The sequence below is a fragment of the Mus caroli genome, chromosome 3, assembly GCF_900094665.2.
Source record: "Mus caroli chromosome 3, CAROLI_EIJ_v1.1, whole genome shotgun sequence".
Taxonomy (NCBI): domain Eukaryota; kingdom Metazoa; phylum Chordata; class Mammalia; order Rodentia; family Muridae; genus Mus; species Mus caroli.
Genome location: NC_034572.1, coordinates 142417023 through 142442171, shown reverse-complemented (window position 1 = coordinate 142442171; position 25149 = coordinate 142417023). Strand labels below are relative to the sequence as shown.

Below are 25149 nucleotides of genomic sequence, written 5' to 3'. Positions count from 1 at the left end.
ACCAAAGAGAAAGAGGAGAGGAGGAGAGAGAGGAAGGAGAGAGAGAAAGAGGAAGAGAACAAGGAGAGGGAGGGGGAGAAGGGGGAAGAGGAAGGGTAAAGAGGAGAAAAAGGAAGGGAAGGAGATAGTAAGACTTTCTTTTGTTAACCTGTATTTCCTGTACACACAGTTAGCCACAACTATCATGACAGAAAAGGAGCAACATGGCAGCCTCCTGCCTTGCATGTCATCAGTCAGGGTAGGGAGAAAAGTCATACCTTGGCTTGAGATGAATTAGACTCAGTATTCCTCAAAGAAGCATCCCTTGGCAACCCACCCCTGATCTTCTTGTCTCCAGGGTAGCCAGGTCATCTCTTCAAAAGATTCTATATATTTAAGATTGCTGTCCTGTGATAGGCAAGTCACTAGTCCTTGAACCACAATGGAAAAGTTCAGTTGCGGTCAACCCCTAACTACCACTTCCAATGAGAAACAGACCCATCCAGGCAGCTCCTTCCCAAGACAATGCCATTGGTATTTTCCTTTTCATTTTCCTTTTCTAGCTTCTAACAGGCGCATACCTTGTGAGGGTCCTGTGACAGTGAACTGTGAAACATTCACTTTCTTTGGGTGCTCTACAGCATTCAGCCAATGGTGGAGCTGAGATTGGATTTGTTTCTGGCTGTTTGTGAAAACATGGACTCTAGGAACAACTACCACATCCGTGTGTGGAAGCTGCTCAGAAGGCAACAAACCCCGCCCATCTGCCCTCTCAAAAATAAACCAAGGCAACAGAATTCACTTTCAAAGTTTTAAAAGAGAAAAGAACGCAAGCATTATTTTTAAATATACACTTCCCTATAATAATTTGCCCTTGGGCCTGGAAACAATTATAATAAAATTTTGTGGGGAAAACCCCTGCTGTCTGTACGGGGACATTTCTGCCATGCTTCAAATTAGAGCTCCTATAAATCTTCGAACTGAGCAAACAGGGGAATAAAAATCATATAACATACCTGTCAGTGTTTGGACTTAAGGAAGGAGAGCGAGAAAGATTCCCAGATCAAATTTTCTAACTTGTTGAGCCTGATGCATGAACACTTGATCTTCAGTTTACAGCATCTCACACGGACAGGTGTGTGTTAAAATGGAACGTGCGCTTTGATCGTGGGTTTTTCTTTTTTTTTTTTTTTTTACTAGAACCATGATCACTTTGGCTCAGTTCTCCATACCAACACATTCATTTGCCCAAAAATCTGCTAGTTACTATAAATAAACAAACGCTTACAAGGCTTCTCCTCAAGTAGAGATGAAGCTGAGAGTCCAGGTACACATGTCCTGCCCTGTGGCCAGCCCGGCAGGAAAACTGAAAATAATAAATGGAACTAAGGGCTTCCTGCCAGTTGCCCAGATGCAGTGCAGTGTTAAGTTGGAACATGTTATATACTGTTTGGCTTCACTTGGCTTTGTTTTCCTGAGACAGGTTCTCATGTAGGCCAGGATGGCCTGGAGCTCATTACATAGGCAAGGATGACCCAGAACTCCCAGTCTTCCTGACTCCGCCTCCTCTGTACTGAGAATATAGGTGTGTGGGACAAAGCCCAGTCCATACACACTTGGGACTCTTCTTCATGCAATCATGGAGAAGGTTTTACCTTTTCACATATTCTAGCTGAACAATTATAAACACTGTAGACATTATCTGCATTCTTGCCAAATTTCAAACTTTAGAAAATACATTGATATCTTCAGAGTTGATCTGATGGCAAAGACCTTAGAAGCTAAGAACCAGAGGCTTACAAATTCAAGGCCTTCTGTGGCTCCTAAGTGAGTTCAAGGCCAGATTGGACAACTTGTTGAAACTATGTCTCAGCAGGAAAGCACAGATAACACTGTAGTTGTACTTCAAAGAGGTACTGCATCGGGCCCTATGTTCAAATCCCAATACCAAAAATAGATAAATGAAATGGTGTTATTGTGTTAGGTATTTTCTAATATGCATAGACATAAATATAATTTTTAAAACTATAAACAAAGTTAATTTTTAAAATATAATAATAAATTTAAAAATCTGTTGGAGGGAAAGTCTGACTCTAGTTTTAAGAATGAAAGATGCCTCACCAGAGAGAAGGACATCTAAGCTTAGGCTAGACACCTTCAAGTACATCGTCCACAATGAGAAAGAACACTCGGTCAATCAGTCTCCTGCAGCTTTTAGGAATCTATGGCTAGGGAAAAAAATACCCCTGCTTTTGGTCCACTGTACACAGCAGGAAATTAGAGGGCAAGTAACTCCTAACAGTTGTTGTCTGGAAGACTTGTAATTAGTGTGAGAATTCATAATTATTTTCCTATTCCTGTAAATCCCAATTTATAGATATTAAAATCTTAAAATTTTGTATTAAAGGTATAGTTTGTCTCAATTTTTCACTACTTGACAATCATTCTAATAAATTAAAATATAGAAAATGTATTTTATCTGTTAACATAAATGTCATTTTTCTCTTTCTGAAAGACTTCAATAGCTTTACATATCTTACACTTGAGTTTTGGTGTCTCTTTCTTCGTGTGTGTGTGTGTGTGTGTGTATGTGTGTATGTGTGTGTGTGCATGTGTGTGTACATGCTTGTGTGTATTGTAATAATGATATCAATGCTTTTTAAGCCAGGATCTCATGTGGCCCATGTTGGCTTCAAAGGGGCTATGTAGGCAAGGGTGACCTTAAACATTTGATCCTCCTATCTGTTTCCTGAGTGCTGAGATTATACATATACACCACATACCAGATTTTTGCAGTACTAGGGGACTGAGCACACAGCTTTTTGAATGTTATGAAAGCATACTATGAATTCAGCCCTGCTTTAGGCTTTTCAAAAGAAAATCTACTTTCTTAGATAATTTCTTCATCTCTCTAGTTCTGTGTCTGTCAAATATCTTCCAGAGCTATGAGAAGGGAAGCTTTTCAAGTGCCTAAACTTCCACACTCAAGAAAGCAAATAGAAGTTATAAGAGAATAAGTTTCCCTGCAGATTGCAACCGGGGACACCTCTACCCTTTGAATCGATTTCAGCTCAGCGGGCATTTTCCATGTTTCCTGAGGTTCTCACTGCTCTTTTGATAATGAGCTAAAGTGTATTGTTTTGTCCTCCTGAGCTACAGATCGCTGCTAACACAAGGAATTTTGATTTGAAGATCTTCTGCTAGCATAATTATACATTCTGTCCCAGATTGCATTGATGGGAAGTAAACAGTGCCTCTCCGTCTGTTGCCAGGCATAGGGGAAAGGCCAGATGGTTCGGTAGCTAAAGCGAAGGAAGACATTCTCATAGGTCGTGGGGAGGAAGTTCAATATTATTGCATGCCTAATAGCAGCTGCCTCTGTTTGAACTCCGGGCTATGGAAGGTGAACTGTATTAAACGGTAAATCATTAAATATCAGCTGGGTAAAAGCACGGGGTATACATGGTCTTCTTACACTCAAGGACCTTGGGCTTTACATGCAGATAGCCCCGCCAGGGCAGAGCGGTCAACAGGGAAACCACACGGGGAAACCTCAGAGAGTGGCTGTTGGGTTTGTAGTTGGTAAGTAAATAATTGTGAGTAAATACTCCCCCTCTCAAGTAAAGCCGAAAGACACAGGGTTGCATCTAACATGGCCATAAAATATTTAGGGATATGTAATCCCTTCAGAGCCTCATTTTTCTCCCATTATGTGTTTATTCTTCAGGAAAAGGAAAAAAAAAAAACATTTAAATTATGTCCACCTAATACCACAGATTCATTGCAAAGCCTACAGTCTGCCCACTTCCTTTTATGACTGATCCACCCGCTGGGCAGATGTGAATGTCTTAACTGCAGATGAGGTTTATACCGATTCAGGACAGAGGCCATCCAGTCATGACCCCCTAATCCTGTTTCCAGGACTCTTCCACAAAGTAAATCTGTCACCTGCTTCCACTAGGCAACGAAATGGTGGCACACTAGCACAGCTTTTCAGTGGCCTTTTCTGCAGGGCTCAGATCTACACTGCCTGACCCCCAAACAGGTTCGTCTTCTTGATTTCATCTCAGCTGTCTGTGCTTCTGTGCTGTGTAGACCCACTGAAAGTCCCGTGTCCACATAAGTGTCAGCATTGTCCTGAACCAGCATCATGGCAAGACACAGAGGGGACCAAATAGCATCACAGCTGTGTGCTTTCCTTCCACTTAAATCCTAAAGCTGCAGTAAGTGTGCAGAGGCAGGTACGTAGCTCTAGTGATAGACAGATAGCCTCTCATGTATGAGGTCCTATGTGTGATTCCCAGTACACACACACAAATGTACATATACATACATCATACCACACACACATCACATACACACATACACTCACATAACATACATACACATTCCATATACATACAACACACCACACACATATATACAAACACACACACACTGCATATAAACACATCACATACACACACTCAAATATGCGCATGAACACCACCTACACATACACATCACATACACACATACACCACATGTACATACACATGACATAAACACAAATGCACACATACTCACATCACATATACACATACAAACACAAATATATCACACACAAACAAGTATACACCACACACATATATACACACAAATATACACCACATCCTTATACACACAGAGAGAGGGGTAATCATTTTAGTTCACTTTTCTAACTTGTCCCCTCTTCAACCTTGGAATTGCTTAGCTCTTGATGTACTAATTACCTTTGAATACATGTCCTGTTATGTAATTCCTATTTGTAGGCTGTTGGAAAAGGATCTAAAAATCTTCTTAGCACTGGAATTACACACTTCTTTCATTCACTAAGTGAGAAGGAGAATTTTCACGTAATTTCCATGAAAGAAAATCATCAAATTACTCTTTACAAATCATAGTATTATTTTTTCAAATAACAGCCTACTTATTACAAATATTCCTGAACCTTTCAAAAAAGAATATGTATGTTTTCACTGCCACAACACATGTACTAAAATTGAAACAACACAGAGAAGATTATCGTGGACCCTGTCAAGGATAACTTGCATATTAATAAAGTGTTCCATAACAAACAAACAAAAACAAACAAACAAAAGAGAACATGAGCTTGTTGTCTATCAGATTTTAATAGAAATTTTAGTATTTAAGATATAAAGATGTCTTTCAATATACAAAAAAATGCATATTTTCAATGATCGTTAATTATCCCATACATCCATCAATAGCATGACAGAACTCTACAAACATATACATAGAAAGAGCAATATTAGCAGGTGGAGTCTCACACCTTTAATCCCAGCCTTTGGAAGGCAGAGGCAGCAGATCTCTGAGTTTGATGTCAGCTTGGTCTACAGAGTTTGTCCTGGGACAGCCAAGGCTTTACACAGAGAAATCCCGTATGGAAAACAAAACAACAACAAGAAAAGTAATAGTGAGTTTTATAGGGGAGAAGTTACTTAATTCTTCTGAAAAAAAAATGCAGGAGTTTGGAAGATGACCGGCCTAGTTGGCTTGGGCATATGATCAGCCTTGACAGCATTGTAAGTGTACTGGTCTAGCGGATGTGCAGCCATCTCACACGTGGCTAAAATACCATCTAATGATGTCTGTAGAGGACTTCCCACAATGCTTGACATGCGCTAAGCTCTTAGAATTAGTGGAATCCTTTGTCTCAGAAATACACAATGCATTCCAAATAGCTACTATGTCATTTATGCCAGGCTGAGTTCTGCCCTGGCTCCCTTGTTTGTTTACTAGGGAGGTGTGCGTCTTTTTCTAGCTTGTCCTTCCGGTGTTTGATGCACTGACAAATCCTTAGAGAGGAACACGTAAAGCCAAGATGTAATTACATGACTAGACAAATACAAATGTCACAGTTTTAGAATAAATGCAAATCTTAGGTCATGATTTAGAATAAATATATGTCTCAGGACATAATTTTGATAACATCAGAAAGGAAAAAAACAACAATTTTAGCATATTTAAATGTAACCCTAAAGGACATAGTAACCCTCACACACCCTGCTTGGAAGATTTGACATTTATACTTGGACCAAAGCAAAGAAAGCCAGTACCTTTTACAGGCCTTGGAAGGGGATTGCGATAGCAGGCAGGTGCATGCAGGACATTTTTCCAGGACATAGGGTGGCCTAAACCTATTATTCAAGATTGACCTGTCATTTAATTACATACCCAGACAGACCAGAATGTTCTCTAGACAGAACTAAGGCTCTACCACCTGAAACCTTGTGTGACTGACAGGAAGGAACATGAGTCAGAAACCAACTACACCTCACATTCTGAGTAATGAGTAATGAGGCCCAATTCCACAGTGATTAGCACACTTTTCACAATCCCCATCTGTAGGTCTCCTCTTCACGTAATGTCGCACACATATATGTACAGGGACAGTAATGAAGAGGGAAGCTTAAGTGTTTTGTGCTAAAATGCCAGCTACAATGTAAAATGAAACCACTTAATTAATTCTCAAACCACTTAGGGTAATTTCATTACAGACCATGTCATTCAACAAGTCACGTCATTACCAAGGCCAAGGTTAAATTGCTCTTTTTTTTTTTTAAAGGAAATATAAAACCGATCTTTATAGAGCTTCACACAATGAGAAAGAGGACCAGTGTAGCTTTGCTCTCATCCTTAAGAGAAAGGAGTATATTGTCTAAAATGTCACCTTCCTCTTAGTCTGACACTCTTATATATAAGAATGTGAAAGTTTTCAAAGGGACAACATAAGCATTGTATTGTACACTTCATTTCATAAGGGCAATTCAATTTCCTTCACTTCTGGAGGGAGATTAACTTTGTCACTGAACATTCCAGTCCACCGTTACTTGAAAGGAGTCATTTGCACACCAGCTCTGATGGAGGTCCCCAGATCCGGTGTCAGGGGCTCCCAAGAAGGGTGACACATCCGTGCAACTGCCATCTGTTGAGTGTTTTCTCGACAGCTGGGTCTCTCAACCATCATGAGAGCACCTAGTCACAAGAGGCTCAAGGAAGTGGCCAGGCGTGAGACACAGAGACTGGGGCTCACGTGCATCTGTGAAACAGCATTGCTTTTAATTGTACTGTAATGATTTTCCAATAGACACAATGGCATGGGGTGTCTTCTTAGAACTGATGTAAAATACAATAAACCACAGTGTGGCTCAAAAGCCAATTTGAGACTTCCTTGTGCCTTTTGTCATACATGCATACTTAAGAAGCATTTTCACTGGCCACTCTATCCACAATCCACTTTTACCTCAAACAACTCTATCTTTCATTGTGTCCCAGTAGTTCTAAATATAAATGTACATTTTTATTCCAAATATCAAAAGGATTGAGCTTTCCCTCTGATTTTAATCTTCTTGATTAGAGATACTAAAATAAGACAGATTGGCCTTTGAGTGGATAATGGTTGAAAAAATCTAAGTCTCCTGATTTTCTTAAGTTGTTTAATATTTTATTCTTTATCCACCATCATAAAAGTCAGCCCAATGACCTTATGTTCACCTGTTACCAAATGTTCAGTGTCACAGCAGTAGCAACGGTTCAGAGATGCTAGAATTAGCTGTTTGGACATGGGGATCCTTGTTTGTTTATTTGTTGTCGTGGTGGAGATGAAAACCATAGACTCTCACACCCTAGGCAAGCTCACTGCCACCAAGTATATCCAGCCACAAATGCTTGGTTTGTTAATTTATTTACTCATTCATTCATTCATTCATTCATTCGCTGTCTCTCTCAGTGTGTGTGTGTGTGTGTGTGTGTGTGTGTGTGTTTAAATCATGCATGTCTGCAGGCCAGAAGACAAATATTGGGAGTCTGTTCTCTCCTTCTACCATGGATTCCCAGAATGTAACTTAGACCATGACACTTGTAGGGCAAGTGCTTTCTCTCTCTATCCTATCTTGCTAGTTCGTGTTTGGTGTTTTAAAGGGAACAATTAATATCAACACTAGTAACTGATATTGCTGGAGGATCCATTATGAGCCTGCCCTCAAGTGAGTACACCATTACCCTAAGAAGATTCCTGCCCTGCCCAAACCTTTAATTCTCTGTTTCTGGAAATCTGGCTGTCAGAACAGGATGGGTTCATTCACAAGGGCTTATGTACCCCCATCTATATGCTTTGGTTTCTTTGGGGGGGGGTTGTTTGGTGTTTTGGGTTTGGTTTAGATTTATTTATTTGTATTATGTAAGTACACTGTCTCTGTCTTCAGACACACCAGAAGAGGGAATCATATCAGACTACAGATGGTTGTGAGCCACCATGTGGTTGCTGGGAATTGAACTCAGGACCTCTGGAAGAGCAGTCAGAGCTCCTAAGTGCTGAGCCAGCTCTCCAGCCCCCCTCCCCACGTATGTTCTATGCTGAGGTATAAAAGAATGAAAGAAAGAAGGGAGTGGGGAAGAAGGGGAGAGGGATGGAGGGAAGAGAGAGAGAGATTACATATACAGACAAGACAAACCCCAGTTCATATGTGTGTGTTTGCACAATGGAGTCCCATGTTCTTCATGTCCCCATCCCTCTGGATTTGGTCCCCTCCCCCACCTCCATTCGTTTCAACCTTTGCTAAGCATCATAAATGGACAGGAAAGGTGATGTTGGTCCTGGTTTACAAGAGAAAAGTCTGCGCTAAGCTTAATGTGTACATACTGGGGCAAATTTCTTTCCCTTAGCACAAGTTTCATACCTGACATCCCATAACAAGAAACAATGTAACAAGAAAAGAAGAAACACACCAAAGCTTTGCTACTGTTCATCCCAACTTGAGAAGCAAGAGACCAGAGGAACTGCATCTTCATCTCTACAGGCAAATCACCCGGACCTTGTGAACACTGGTTTAAAAAAAAATCATTGCCCTTCAGATGGCTTTTATCAGCTCTGCCTGGCATTTCTGCAGTCTTCTGAGCAGGTACCAGACCGTGGATACATTCTTCAGGTCCCAGAATCTGTAAAGGACATGATTATATATTTCTCTCTTCCAGTCCAAGATTCATGACTGACCACACTCTAGTAAAAGATAAGCAGGAGAAAACATTATTTACTTGACATCCTCTGCCGGCTGGAGCTCTCACAATGAAGACTGAAAAACAAGAGGCCATTGTGTTTTCATAGACAGTCTTCCAAAACCTAGTGGGTCGTCATGTGGAAATGCAACTGGGTAACAGAAGATACAACCTAACCGTAACAAGCTAGTGAGCTTAGAAAGCAAAGACTACAGCTTCACATTTTTATTGCCCTCAGATACGAGAAAGAAGACTTGGCACATGGGGGCCTTGGGACTTCCATTTAGGGGATGTAGGTCAGAGGATTCCTATCTGCCATGTTCCAGGGGAGAAAGGTAAGGGAACTTTTTTGCTTCAATTCAGCTTACATTAAATAGTGCAGCAGCAGGGGTGGGTGGAGCTCGGTGACAGAGGGATTGTTTAATATTCATGGCAGACTGGCATGCCAAGATGTCAGATTTGGGGATGCCAGGCCCTGAACTCTGATACCTACAAGTACCACTTCTCCAAAAATATCTCCGTGTTAGCCCATATGTCCCACAAGTGAAAACTCTACACATTCCCAGTTTCCTGGGAAGGGCTTTCGTTTGTAACTCAACTCGCACCTGCTTTCCTCCCACATGGACAGACCTGGATTAAATTCCCACGATTACAATCACACCACAGGCTATGTACACACCCATAGTCCTAGCACTCAGGAGGCAAAGGCGGGAAGATGAAGAGTCCAAAGTCACTTCTGGATGTGTAGCACATTCCAGGTAGGAGACCCTGTCTCAAAAGAAGACAAAAGGGCCAGAGAAGTGGGTGAGCCAGTAGAGGCACTTGGTGCCAAGCCTGAGAGCTGAAGTTCAAACCCTGAATGGCATAGGGTAGAAAGAGAAAACTGGTTACCCACAAGTTGTCCTTACATTTCCACATGAACACTATTAAACATGTTCAGCACACACACACACAGGAAAAAGAGAGAGAAACAGAGAGATGGAGACAGAGAGACAGAGACAGAGAGACAGAAAGAGAGGGTTTTCAAGGAAATTTTAAATAAATAAATAAAAAATAAATAAATAAATAAATAAATAAATAAATACATCAAATCTGAATCACCCCATAGAGCTCCAAAATTAGGCTTTCAACACTCTATTCTTCATAGAGTGTGTTCAAAGCAGTGTTTTCTATAGTGACCCATTGCTGTTGGTAGTCAGGCTGGTCTACAAGTCTACCTTCTATGCTGTATCATTTCTCAGTGAATCATTGTGAGAAACAATAGCTCCCTGTGCCTCACCTGGCATCTGCTGTTGCCTTTTCTATCTAGGAGAAACTTGAGTTCTGTGTGTCAGTAAACATTGTCTGCTTCAGAATAAACTGCAAAGAGGATTTCAGAGGTGTCAATAAGCCACAAGGTTAGGAGAACGGTATTGGGGCTCAAAAGGGGATATCCTGGTGAGTAGACCTTTCACATACTGAGTACTTTAAAGAGAAAGATGTTCAAAGAAGCTCAGAGTCCCTCTCTGGCCTTTTGCTCCCCTCCTGTCTGAGGGCTATCATTCTGTTCTCCTTCCCCGAAGCAATTCACAGAAATCAGAAGGCCTCTTCCCCTCAAGGCAGGTCAGGGCACTAGAAATATGCTCTGACCTTTCCCTGCCATCCTACGTGTGGCCAAAGAGAAATTCCATGACCTAATTCTCTGATTGTACAGCGAGGTTCTGCCCCATACCTGGGAGGAAGGAATGTGTCACAGAGAGATGAAGCGGCATCTCCCCGGCCCAGCCTTGCTGGCCTCCCCCTCTCTGTCCAAGCATCTGATCGTTTCCTTTTGTCTGTTCTCACTTCTTTATGCACAGCTGGTTCCCACAGACTTGTGTACGGTTTTGTTAGTGGCTGTCCCTGCCCCTCGGAAGTGTGACACACGGCTCAACCCGTCTGACAATCCTCTCAAGCCCAATTGTGAAACCTGGTTTCCCTGGATCGCTGAGTCTTGAGTGTGAAGCCCTGTGCCACAGAAAGCCTGATTAAGGGAATGTGAATTTGATCGCTTGTCATGGTATCGTCTGTCACAGCAGTGTGAGCCATCAGCCCGGTTCTTTTAATATGGTCACTTTGGGAAGAAGGGAGGAGAGGCATCCTTTCTCAGCAGTCCACCCTGGTGTTAGGAATGGCTCCATTCCCTAAATCAGCTCTATTTCTGTGAACGCTCAGTTGGTTGCATGGTCTACGAAAAGCATGCCCTGCTACTTGGAAGAACTTCTAGTGAGGAGACTCAAGTATCCACTTCCCTTTGCTGTGCCTTGAGCTGAGCTACTGAGGCTCCCTCAGTTTCTTCAGTCTCTTCCTCAAAAACTGTTTTTATAATTCAAAATGCACACACACAATATACATATATATACATATATATGTACATACATATATATATACATACATATATAAGTATGTATGTATGTATATGTGTATATATATGTATATACATGTATACATATATATACACATATATGTATGTGTGTATATATAGATATATATTCACTTCATACATCTATATAAAAGATAACAGTGGTTTCCAGGGCTAGAGCTATTGTTCAACAATTAAGAGCACTGGCTGCTCTTTCCAAGGACTCAGTTCATTTTGCAGCACTAGCATGCAAACTCACAACAGTCTGTAACTCTAGTCCCAAAGAACTGGACATTTTATTCTGTCCTCCACAGGCAGAGATGCAGACAAAACACTCATATATATAAAATAAATATATTAAGAAAAAGCTGACAATGGCTTTTGTATACCCAGCAGTGCAGGCCCTGCAGAATCATTTTCTTGGCAACAATAAAATGAAATAGAAAGGATTATGCAATTACACACATCTGTAAATGTAGCAGTAGAGAGAAGCTGACAAGAAGACAGAAAGCACATGGCCGGCCACCGTCACACTGAAACAGAGAGGCAGAGTATGAACCAGTGACCACATATCTCCGGGCAGTAACAAGTCCTTGTAGAAAAATAAAGCAAGAGGCTGGGAATGTGTCTCAGTTTGGAGAAGAGCTTGCTTAGCATGTATGAAGTGCTTGCAATCTGGATGTGGAGGGTGCATACCTGCGGTTCTAGTACTTAGAATATAGAGGCTGGCCCATTAGAAGTCTGAAGGCATCTTCTGCGGCAGAGCCAGGCTAGCCTCGGCTACAGAAGACCCAGTCAGCAGGGAGCAAGTGGAAGGGAGAAAAGGAGAAAGAGAAGAAGAAAAGAAAGGAACAGGATGGGTGGAGAGGCACAGACGCGGGAAGGGAGGGCTGGGAGCCCCGGAATGGGTTTTCAGCGCTGTGGTTAGAGTGGAGCAGAGAACTCCTTAGGGGTCCCAGGACACACATTTCCAGTCAGACGCTGGGGTGCAAATGCTGTAAGGTGGGAAGGGGCTTGGCGAGTTTCAGGAAGCTGCTGCTGCTGAAGCCCCCTCCCCACTCCCCCGAGGCCAGTGGCGTGGGAGTCACAATTCCTCGTTCCCGACAAAGCTTTCTGGCATTCAGAGACATGGTTCCCCTCCCTCCGCCCCACCTACTCCAGTGAACACATCCTCACTTCAGGAATGACGATCCCTTTCTTCTATTTTGCTGGTGTGCTTCAGCTCTCGTCTCTAAAATACCCTGACTGGGCAATGTAAGATGGTGGCAACCTTACACCGTTCTCTTCCGCTTTCCAAACTGATTCATGAAATGCTAAGCTCCGTTTAGATGCTGGCTTAAGACGAGAACCAAGTGGCATCTTTACCAGTTCCTGTTCTTTTTATCTTAACAATGCTAGTACTTAATATCTTCCTAGTACATTTTCAAAACGCCAACATTATACTCTAAATCTTCCCGTTTTAAGTTTGGCTTGTGGTTTTTTTGTTTGTTTGTTTGTTTGTTTTGTTTTTCAATATGAAAAAGGTAGCAGTATTATTTAATCCCTGAGTCTTTAATGAAGAGGTACATCAGCAGTTTAGTTACAGGAAAGCAGCCTCTTCTAAGACCTTTAATAGAAAAACATATAATTTAACTTGGCCCTTGCCTGTTTGTCCCCAAATGACCTACAGAACATACACAATAATTCTGTGACTGTATCTTAAGGGTGAAGAGGGAGGGCTGAGAGTTCTGCCATCTCTTTCAGGGAGAAGAAGAGAAAGGAAGGAAAGAGGGAGTTAGGGGGAGAAAGGGAGGGAGGGAGGAAAGAAGAAAAGAACAAAAGAAAGGAGAGAGAGAGAGAGAGAGAGAGAGAGAGAGAGAGAGAGAGAGAGAGAGAGAGAACAAGAGAACTATGTATTTTCAGGGGGATTGACTCCTAGTGGCTGAGATAAGAAAGAAATGCCACTAAGTCTAACCACAACTTGAGTGGATGAAAAGTGAGTCCCTAGTTGCTGCTCACCACAGATCCCTCTGATACATGCCAGGAACCAGCTGAAAGCAAGCAAGAAGTGTCTTCTGATGGGGCCACAAACATGGGCCCTAGAGACTCTCTCACTCCCAGGCCAGCCACTCTGACTCGAAGTGCAGTGCAGAGGGAAGGGTCAGAGATGGTTAACCGGGGAATTGGCAGCCCCTGATCACTCAAAGCAGCCAGCCGGACCCTTGATGGAGCTGGATTTCAAATAAAAGCTCCTGTGAATGTAAAAAACAGAGAGAACCAGGCAGGAAATAGGATTTCATTGGGTGATTTTTAATTTGGGGATTCAAGTAGAGACCAGGAAGAGCAAGAGGTGTTTATTTATTATTTATCTCCCTATGTATGTTTGCAAACCAAGAATTCTTGTCTGCTTTTCCTGGGAGGGTAAGCAAATGTGGACGGCTGGATTACTTCTTTGGGCTTCGATGCTAATAAGGCACGCTTCCCACAGAATCTGACAGAAAGGATAAATACCTCGCCCCGCTGATGGTTAATTGGTAGTGGCATGTGTCTTTCTTGAGCTCTCATGGAGGCAATGTTCTGATCATCAGGACACAATTGGAAGTCCCCTTCCCCCATCCCTTGAAACAGAACAAAACGCTGAGAGAGGCCAAGAGGTCCCCAGCTTTGTATTACCCCTCAGCCAGTGCATTCAGTCCTCAGAAGTTATCCTAAATTCTCTCCACCTCAAGAACACAATTGTCTCAGAGCAAATCATTTAGCCTTGTCCACACTTTTCAAAGGGCCCTTGCAGATAGGTTTGCCATAGACTGCACCAAGCCATGGAGATGCTAATCTATTGCCTGCATTTGAAGCCCCTCTGGGAACTAGAGATGGGGACCTGCTGCTGAGGGAACATGACCGTTAGGATTATGGGGACCATGGCTTTTCAGACTGTGAAGTAAACAATAGAGCAATTGTGGGCTTACAGGTCTGGGGGACCATTAGGGCTGCAGCCGAGGAGCTGTGCGTAAAAGCCCTCAGCAACCAGTCTTGAGGCTTACTCCTGGAAGCTGGATGCTGTCAAGGCATCAGAGGAGCCACCCCAGTGAGGATGCAGGAAACAAAACAGGGTGCTCTTGTTTATAGGTTGTTTTCTGTAGTTATGTTGACTTTTTCAAACAGAACATTTAGAAACTCGGCGCACCCATGCACTCCAAGGGGAATAAATAATGGGGATTTTTGTCATAAGAGAAAGGTTACCGTGTGTTCCTAACAAAATTTGCATGCTTGTGTCTGTGCATCTGGTTGACTTACACCAGGCCTGAAGTCTCCTCCTTTCTCCTCAGACCACCCCCACCCACCCTCTTGCCCAGTCCTATTTTCAATCAGGAGGTCAAGTTGTCTTTGGAACATCATACTTCCTGCTTGGAAACGGCCCTGGATTGTATAATAGTCTGGCGGGGAAGTTTCAAGATTATCAGGGGTTTCCTGGGGAGGGTAGACACGCCTCATCCACCACCCATCTTTTCCTCTGTGCCGAGAGCCGTCCCTCTGCTGTGCACAAAAGGTCTTCAGAATGGAAATCGCTAAACTTATGGTAAATACCCTCTGGAACTACGCCCACTGAGCTCGCAGGGAGCGACTTGATCTCCCTCCGTGTTAAGGAAGGTCCATCTGGCTGAAGGATGCTCTGGGTGAGGGTATCCAGAGCCAGGCAGCCACTCACTCCTTTCCCACCCAAATATGCCAGGTAGACAAAGGATGTGACCTATTTGTATGCCAAGAAATTTGATTTTTGTGTGTGTGTGTGTGACAGTTATTTGCCCTCAATTTAAGAAAATTACTTTGTTCTCCTTCCTCTTTATTTAATCAAATGGCAGTCAATTTCCTACTTCACTTGAATAATTCTCATAATTTTACAACACAATGAAAGGATTATAGATTAGTGCGGGTCAATCTCCTTCATAGTCTCCTAAGATTCCAATCCACTGAAAGGCCAGAGACAGCATAATGCCTTTGGGACAAGGACAGCGCAAGGTCCCTTGGTGGAAAAGCACCCTGGCGGGGCACTGATGATGGAATGGCAGAACTGCATAGTAGATTCCAGGATGCCTGGGACAGTGACCCTCACTGGGAGGGCATCAGGGGTAGACTTTAAGGTGGCACATGAGTCTGACACGGTGAGAGTCAGATTCTCCCAAGAGGCACATTTATCAGTTAACCTTTCTTCCCTTGGTCTTGTTCATCTGTAAAGAGAACATGGCAGTTGTTCCAACTGTTCTCCAGTGCACAACTAAATGCGCAGAGGCGCAGTGTGTAAGAGAACTCCTCCAGTCTCTCACTTGGCTAAGGGTGGGCTGGAGTCTGATGGGTAGATCACACAGAGCTCATCACCACTGTCCTGGAGGACTGAGGTGCTGACCCCTCAGGCTGTTCCTTCTCTGGCTGGAGCTTGGTAAAGGTTCAGGTTAAATCTGACTCTACAGGAACTGAAGTTCTCAGAAAGAAGCCACACCCATGTTACAGGGTCAACAAGGCTAGAAGATTAAAACCACTGTTGTGGTTGAAAAGATTTGGACTGTTTCACATCCAGACTACACACTTAATAGTCATTCACTGTCCATATCTGTGTCTACCTCATATTCCTGTGACTGGCAAACGAAGCCTTTAGTATGCATCCACTGAAGGACTGCCACAGTCTACCCACAGACACTGAAAGCTCTAGGACACAGGCTTGCTTGTTTTGCTGTAATTTGTCTACCTAACGTTCCTATCAATGTATTTCCAATGTAGCTTTTGTTCTCTAACTATAAAACTTCATGAAACTATTTCCATGTTGAGACGTGTTATTTACTGCAACCCAAATCAGCCTTCCCAAGTCATGTCATCTCAAGAATAAGGCCTTACTGCTCTTGCACCAACTGTTGCTGCAATGTTCTTGCAGTGTGGGGTTCCTCTTCTCACTTCTGACCTAGCACTTAGGACTTCAAGACCAGGAAGAAAAAGTCAGACAACTTAAAGAGGACTAGATGTCTTACTCCCTCTGCCCCGACCTTACCCATCAACCTAGTCAACAAGGACCCCATATTGAGGGCAAGCAATCAACTCCACATCTCACCCAGGGGAGAAGACTGCTGTTCACTGAAGTTACCTACTGTGAATGCAGCACCAACTTCAAAGAGCATACTAAGAACCCTACCGATTCCTCTTTATGACGAACTTAGACTAGTGTTTCACACATGTAGTACGTAGGCAATAGAAATTAACTTGTATCTTCTAGAGACCGTTCTTACTTTATTTTTCTTCACTGAGTTTCTCACTATCTTACCAGAGTTGTTTTGTGTGTATGTGTGTGTGTCCATATGTGTATCACCTTTCCTACCCAAAGAAAACCTTCCCAAGTATAGAATGTGTGTGCACACACACACACACACATACACACCACCCACAGATTAGAAGACTACCTAACACTGACAGTAATAAACACACTGTAAATATCTGGTGACCTAACAGTGGGTTGACTATATCTCCAGAGGATATAGGAATGGAGGAAATACTCATTTGAGGTGTTTGGTTTTGGAAAACAGGAGTAAAGTTAATTAATATGCTATGAGCATATAAATGAAGCTAAGACAGGTATTGTGTCACACACCTATATTCTCAGCACTTGAGAATCTGAGGGAGGAAGATAGAGACCTTGGGAACCGCCTAAGCTATAGAATATAACAGGATCTGATCTTAACAGCTCAAGGTCTGGAGACATCTTCAGAGGCAGAATACCTGTCCAAGCCAACAAGGACACAAGTTTGAACATTGGCCCTCACAGAGAGATTGTTTTGTAGTTGTTTGTTGTTGATCAGGCCCAAGGCCTTGCACATGCTAATTAAGTGTTTTACTACCGAGCTGTGTATACTTAGCTTTCATAGAAAGACTTCAATATAAGGAAGCACAAATATCCAAGGAAGCACAATACATGTGAAACAGGCCTACGTTCTCTCTAAAACTAGCAGAGTTAAGGGATGTTGCAGTGTAGTATAAAGGCCTGAGAGTGGGCCAGCCAGGGCTTCAGCTCTCCTGTTGCTTGATGTGTGCACTGTCCTTTGATTTTTGGTTTTTGTTTGTTTGTTCATTTTGACAACTTCTCAGATAACCCAAAATGTAATGTTGGATTCATGTGAAAACTGAGTGCTGACAACAATAGCAACAACCAAAAAGAACATTTCTTTGTATTTTAAAATATGTCTATTGGCCAAGATAACTAATCCCTCGAAATAATAAAAGATGCTCAAGTCAAAGTAAATGAGTTTACGGACGCACCTTTGTGTTTCTAAAAATTCATGCTGGGCACTTTGCATAGAAGCTGTTTCCCTACTTTGGAAAACTTGGGGTGGTGGTGGTGGGTGGTGGTGGTGGAGGTGGTGGTTTTACACTGAAACTCAGTGGGGAAGTCCTGGGGATCTAATCCATAACACTCAGAGCCAGCAAAAAAAAAAAAAAAAGAGGTATTTCCAACATAGCTGTGGAATCTGGGGAGGACTGAAGGTAGGAAAAGGGATGGTCATAACTTGTAAAAAAAAATGCACCAACTTTCTAAAATATCACAGATAAAATTTTTTGACATGAATTTTCTTTCACTTATGCATCTTTTTGGAGAACTCTCCTTCTCCCCCTCCCCCCTCTCTTTCTCCTGTTGTTTTTTCACAAGTTCTTTTGGCATCTCAAGACACATTAAAAAACTATGAAAACAGTATTGTTAGGTTTTTATTAATGCCACATTCAATGTGTGAGTGCACTGTCCCACAAGCTGACCTTACTTCTTTATCTGTCCCTGACACAGGGATGGAAACCAAATACTGAATAAGATCTAAGGACCATGTTAAAAATAAATGTTGATACTTATCAAGAGGAATTGTGACATCAAGGGAAGTGCATGTCATGTTGAGAGAGGGACTTCCTGTAATTCAGGGGAAATCCCCAGCCTTGGAGAGGGCGCACCGAATGTAAATCACTTCATAACAGCTGCTAGGCGAGAGTTCAGTAACTTCACACCACGCAGAACTTCGGGGGAATTATTTCTTTTCGATGTTGTGTCTTGAACCCAGAGCTACAGCCGCAGTTCTAAGCAAGTGGTTGTGTCGCTGAGCTGTGTTCTCAGATCACAGGGGGAAATTGTAAAAACAAAACAAAACACCCACCTACTTTCCGTTGTTGTCTTATTGTTGTTTGAGTTTTTTATATTTTTTTTCACTCTTATTTTTTAAATTCATTTATTTTTCTCTCCTATAATACTTCCTGGCCACAGTTTCCCCTCCTCTTCCCTCTCCCCCAGACCCACTGTTCCTCCTTGTCCATTCAGAAACGGGCATGCATCCCAGGAAATTCAACTGAACACACAGCATAACAAGATGCAAGAAGACTAGGCACAAACCCTCATATCATGACTCTATGAGGCAACCCAGTGGGAGGAAAGGGTCCAAGAGCAGGCAAAAGAGTGAGTGAGAGACACCCCCACTCCCACTGTAGGAGTCCCATAAGAATACAAAGGTAACAACCATAAGGTATATGCCGAGGACCTAGGGCAGACCCACACAGACTCTCTGATTGTCACTTCAGTCTCCGTGAGCCCCTGGAAGCCCTGCTTAGTTGATTCTGTGGCCCTAGTTCTTGAGGTGTTCTCAACCCCTCTGGTTCCTTTAATCTTTCCTTCCCCTCTTCTACGTGATTCCCCAAGCTCCTCCTGATGTTTGGTAATGGTTCTCTTCATCTGTTCAGAGATTGTGGAGTTCTTGATATTTTAAAATATGTTTATTGGCCAAGTTAATTAATTCTTCAAAATAATAGTGGAGTAGACAGTTCAAGATAACAATTTACAGATATACATGTATGAGTCTATAAGTCTGTGGTGGGCAGATTACATAGAAGTTTTGTTTGTTTGTTTGTTTGTTTGTTTAAACACTACAGCTCACTGGTGAGTCCTGGCTTAATCCAGTACTCAGAAACACCAAAATATGAAAGTGAAGTACTTCGTATATAGCTACAGAATCTGGGGAGAATAAATGTTGGGAAGAAACAGATGATCCACTGGAAAATTCTCCTCAGAAGAAGAGAATCCAGCATGGATGTCACATATCCCAGGCCAGCAGACAGAACAACCTGCATTCAATACCCCAATAAGCAAACCAGCAGGCGCAGCTCAGGCTTCCGAGCTCAAGGCGAGTGTAGCTCCAGGAGTCACACAGAGCATAGTAAAATTGTATTGATCTGTTTCGGGGGGTGAGTTACAGAGGCAATTTGACATGAGATGACAGAAAGACCGAAATCGCCGATATTTCATGTAACCATCCCAAAACGGGCAATTGAGATTTCTTTCCTTTTTCCTTTTGAACAATTGGTCTCACTTTTGGTCCATTACCATGATGTCCAGTTCGGTAACACAGTATAACGACACATGCTGACATCACCTATGGTCCTTTACCCTCAACTAAACAACTCCCATCTACCCAAGCACTGTCCACTAACACATGTTGGGCTTCTTTGTAGAGTGAAAAGCAGAGAGCCAGATAAAATGATTATAAAATTCCCTTGGCATCTCTAGACTCCCAGAGTATTTCATCATGATGCATATATGAAAAACATCAATAGACCAGAGCCTCGGCAGCTCAGTAAACACTCCTTCAGAGACCGAAAATTCCAGCTACTCACTGCTAACACCTGATTGGATCAAATTACACAAAGAAGTGTCTCTTTAGCAGACATCAGAATCCATGCAATAATTGTTCCTCCTGATCTAAAAACCCAAGGAAAGTACTCTTCAGTTTGGAGATGCCCTGCCCCCGCCATTTTCCTTAGCGAACAGATCTAGCTGACAGTTCGCTCTGAGCAGTGTCCTGAAGCTTGTGTCTTTTCTTTCATTCTCTGAGACATGATAACTAATGCTTGGAGCTCGGATTATAACTCATTTGATTTACTTAAGACAAAGCCTTTTAGGGCAATGCCAGGGTCCGGTCTGATATTTATGCTCATGAACAAAAACCTTGCCGCCTCACTTAAACTCATTTATTGCAGTATTTGGTAGAGATGAAAGGGGTGCCCCCATTCCCCCGTAATTACACAGGTACAGACAAGAAAACTAAAACTCCACCCCGGGGGGAGTCAGTCAGCTGGTACGGTACTTGCCCCACAGGTATGAAGCCTTGCATCCAAATCATCAAAACCCGGGTTAACAATAGCTCACAATCCCAGGGCTTATGTGATGGGAGCTAAGTCTGAAGAATCCCAGAAAGCCACAGAGGGTTAAAACAAAAAACCTTGTTTAAAGCCAGGTAGATGGCAACTGGTAACACTTGAGGTTATTCTCTGACATCTACACCTGCTCTGTGGCCTCATCATATCTGAATTTACACACACACACACACACAAAGAGAGAGAGAGAGAAAGAGAGAGAGAGAGAAAGAGAGAGAGAAAATAAAGGAAATTCTTTTTTATACTAAGTAGACAATTGCTTATGTCTCATCAATTCACAGATCCTAAGTCATGTCTCTATTTAGATGAACAGCTCTTGTGTTCTCATCCAAGGGAGAGAAAGGGGGTGGGGAGGATATATCCAAAGTCATCTGGCTAATTAGAGGAGGTGGGAGACGAAGTTGCTTCCATTAAACTCCTCTGGAACAGTTGCAAGATCCACAAAATCTGTTTTTAGCTCAGACATCCATCGTGTTGGATGTGTGATGTGTTTTCAATTTAATGATAATTACCCTTTCCATTTCTTTGATAATTGCCCTCTCTATTATCATTTATGGAGATTCAAATTATAAATCAAGACAAGACAGCCAGAAAAATATTATGATTGTCCCTTCTGAGGCCATCTCAAACTCAAGTAACACTGCCAACGCCCGAGAATTCAGCTACCTTCATTTGCATGTTTGCGATCATTTTATTTTAGGGTCCACTGGTTTTTCCTAAAGAGGAGGTTACATGACAATAACAGAGCTGAATGATAATGTGGACAGAGGTTATAAACTTAGCTGTGCTCCAAGTTAGAAGCTTGTATTTGAAATGAAAATCCTGCTCTCCTGATAGAACACAAGGAGGAGGGGCGAGCTGCATGTTTCCTGTAAGTCCCCAGTCCCCATGGAGGGTGTTTTTTTTTGTTTGTTTGTTTGTTTGGTTAGTTTGGTTTTTTTGTTTTTTGTTTGTTTTGTTTTGTTTTGTGGTTTTTTCGAGACAGGGTTTCTCAGTGAAGCCCTGGCTGTCCTAGAACTCACTCTGTAGACCAGGCTGGCCTCATACTCAAAAATCCTTCTGCCTCTGCCTCCCAAGTGCTGGGATTAAAGGGGCGTTTTATCACACCACCTCCCCCACCAGCTTCAACTCTTGGCGTGTTTGCGGAAAAACTTCTTGTTACTCAATATGAACCTAGATCAACATGGTGAGATATGCTGAAAGACACAAGAAAGTTTAGCTCTGAATTTCCAGGAACCTTCTTCCAAAACAAAAAACAAGGAACTAACTAAAATGTATGCCCAAGAATGACTTGACAAAGGTGCCTTGTCACCAGTCTAAATCCTTTGGTTTTCAGGATTTTGGAAAGTGCTTTTTCATTAAAGACCCATTAGTAAAACTTACATTGCATAAATTTAGAATAGAGATTTAAATTAGAAATATACAAAATGGATCTATAAAACTAGTCATTTCTAATTGTTGTGATACATCTTATTATTTTCCATTCGTGTGAGTTTTTCTTTTTTTACAGTCAAGATGGAACCCATACTTGACCCTTTTTAACATATCATTGTCTCTGTGTTATGAATACCATTGAGACTGATATGGATTATATCTTCCCATATCTACTGCTAGACTATATTTGTAGCTGATATAGTAATAGCAGCAAATAACACTAACAGGGTGTTGTGATTTCAATGAGAATGTTCCAAGAAGCTCGTGTATTTTTATGTCCTCCAGTTCTTGAAACAGTTTGGGAGAAATTGCTAGGTGTGCCCTTGTTGGGGAGTCATATTACTGGTGGGCTTTGAAGTTTCAAAAGTCAATGCTATTCCCAGTTAGCTGGTCTATCTCATGCTTGAGCATCAAGATGTGAGCTCTTAGATATTCACCCTTCCTGTCTGTCTACTGCTATGGTCCACACTATATTGTCCATTGACTCTAATCCTGTGGAAATTGTGAGCCCTAAATTAAATGTTTTCTTTTTTATAAGGTGTCTAGGTCAGAGTCTAAATCCTTTGGTTTTATAGCAATAGAAAAGACATGGGATATCTATATGGTGTTAATTTTAAATGTCAATGTGCCACAACCTAAAATTACCCGAGAAAGAAGTCCCAAATCTGGGATTGCCCAAAAAATAGTTGGCCTCTTGTCTGCAGGGGATTGTCTTGACTGTGCATTGATGTAGGAGAACCCAGAGCACTGTGGGCAGGGTCATTCCCTATGCAGTTCTGAGCACGAGCATGCCTGCCAGCTACATTAACTCTGTTCTCTCTTAAACTCCTTTTGATCAGAGTGTTTTAACAGAGCAACAAGAGTGAAATTAGGATACTGTCCATATCACAAATTACAAAACAAACAAACAAATGTTTTTCTCCAGACAGGATTGGTAAACTTTTGCAAGACAGCTCAGGACTTTGATAAGATTTTGAGAAAGAACAGAAGGGGCACTGATATAAGCTGAGCTTCCTTTTGGTTCCTGTAGCAGCTATGTGAGCTTGGTTGGTTAGCATTCACCCTCTGAAGTATAATTATTAACATTTCAATATTCTCCTGTTGCTCTGAGGACAGAGTTAAAAAACAACCTTAGGATCTCTTATCCAATATATTTGTACTCGATTTCTTTAAGCTCAATCCCCACATTCCTCTGTCTAAATGCTCTCAAATGATGATACTTGACTCTTTCCTGCTCACTATATAAGTCTTCATGGCTTTATAAACTCTGAGTTAAACCCCCGTATGAAGTTATGTAACTGAAGGTTACTGAATACACAATGAACAAAAATCAATTTGGAATCAAGCAGGTTTCTGGCAGTGCTGGCCCAGGATGCTGGCATCCCGTGGTTTCACTGAAAGCTTGGCTCTGAACACAGAGCATACACAGTGCACCATGCAGGTTTTCACACCCACATCAACAGCAAAGCCGCCTGAAGAGCCTCAGCTTTTCTATTGGCTAGTTTTACACCAGCTTGACACAAGCCATGGTCCCTGAAATAAGGGAAACTCTGTGGAGAGAATGCCTTCATAAATCTGGCTGCAGGCAAGCCTGTAGGCCATCTTCTTAATTTTTAGTTGATGGGGGAAGGCCAAGACCATTGTGAGTGGGCCCATCCCTGGCCTAGCAGTCCTAGGTTCTACAAGAAAGCAGACTGAGCAAGCTTTAAGAAGCAACCCCACAAGCAGTACCCCTCCATAGCTTGTACCTCTCTAAACAGTACCCTTCTGCATTAGCTCCTGCCTTTAGGTTCCTGCCTTGTTTGAGTTCCTGCCCTTACTTCCTTCAGTGATGGGCTAATACAGTGTAAAAGTATAAGTCACATAGACCCTTTATTCCCTGTATTAGTCAGGGTTATCTAAAGGAATAAAATCTATAGAATGAACTTATAAATATATAAATATTTATGTTTAATATATTTTATATTTATATTACAATAAATATATAAATTTATTAAAATAAATATATTTATATTTATTAGTTATACATATTTAAACATATACATATATGTTTAGAGAGAAAGAGAGATAGAAGGAAGGGATAAAGAGGACTTACAGGCTGTGGGCCAGCTAATCCAACAATGGCTGCCTATAAAGGAAGGTCCTAGAATCCAGTAGTTTTTCAGTCCCTAAGGCTGGGTGTCTCACATGGTCTTCAGTATATGCCAGAATCCCAAAGGTATAGTCTCTAATGATATTGAAGGGATGGACTTGCTAACAAAAGCAAGAACAAGGAACCAAGTGAAGAGATACCAAGCTTCCTTCTTCCACAGTTTTCTTAAGCTGCCAGCACAAGGTGTGATTTTTCCATCTACAAGGATCTGGATTAAAGGGTTGTCTTGTCTCAAGGATCTGGATTAGAAGTGGCTCTTCTTAGTTCAAATGATTTAAATAAGAAAAAAAAGTCTTCACAGGTATGGCCAGTCATTTGGTTTTAGTTAATTCCATATATGGTTAACGGGACTACAAGAATAGCCACCACATCTTTCCAACTCGGCTTGAAATCCCTATTTGTGCTATATGTTTCTATAAGGCCATAGTCCTAGAAATGACAACTATAAATCCACAATCCTAATCAGCGCTGGAAAACACTGAAGCTGCTCTGTGCCCTACAGTGTCAGATATGGTTTAGGTTTGTGTGTAAACATGAATAAGCTCATCCATCGCATTAGTATCCGACCTTGCTTTGGTCTTTACTAAATGATAAAGTTATCTGTATATAAAAATCTTGGCTTATAATATTTTAAGACTTACTATCAGTAAATATTTGATTTGCACACATGCTTTCACTCTAATTTTTATTGTTCATGTCCTGGAGATTGGACTCGGGGCCTAGCATATGCAAAGACAAACTCTCTCCTGTTGAGCTTTCTCCCCAGTTTGTATTTCTGTTTTATATATCTACAGGCCTACATTGCCATACAGTTTTTCTTGGATGAAACAAGAACACAGATGGAAAATGTTTTAAAACCCCTGTTCTCTCTCCTGGGCGGTTTTGTGTCAATGTGACCTTTGCTAAAGTCATCTGAGAGGCTGGAACCTCAGAAAATGCCTCCACCAGATCATGATGTAGGCAAGCA

General features: G+C 41.9%; 1 long non-coding RNA gene and 1 other non-coding gene across 2 annotated transcripts in view; both read left to right on the top strand.

Annotated features, from left to right (window-relative positions):
* The window catches only part of LOC115030602, a 206329-nt gene that overhangs the window by 97807 nt on the left and 83373 nt on the right, over positions 1-25149 (top strand). The window lies entirely within an intron of this gene.
* On the top strand, positions 4970-5075 carry LOC115030694. The gene has a single exon (XR_003836296.1). It is a non-coding gene; the product is annotated as a U6 spliceosomal RNA (small nuclear RNA).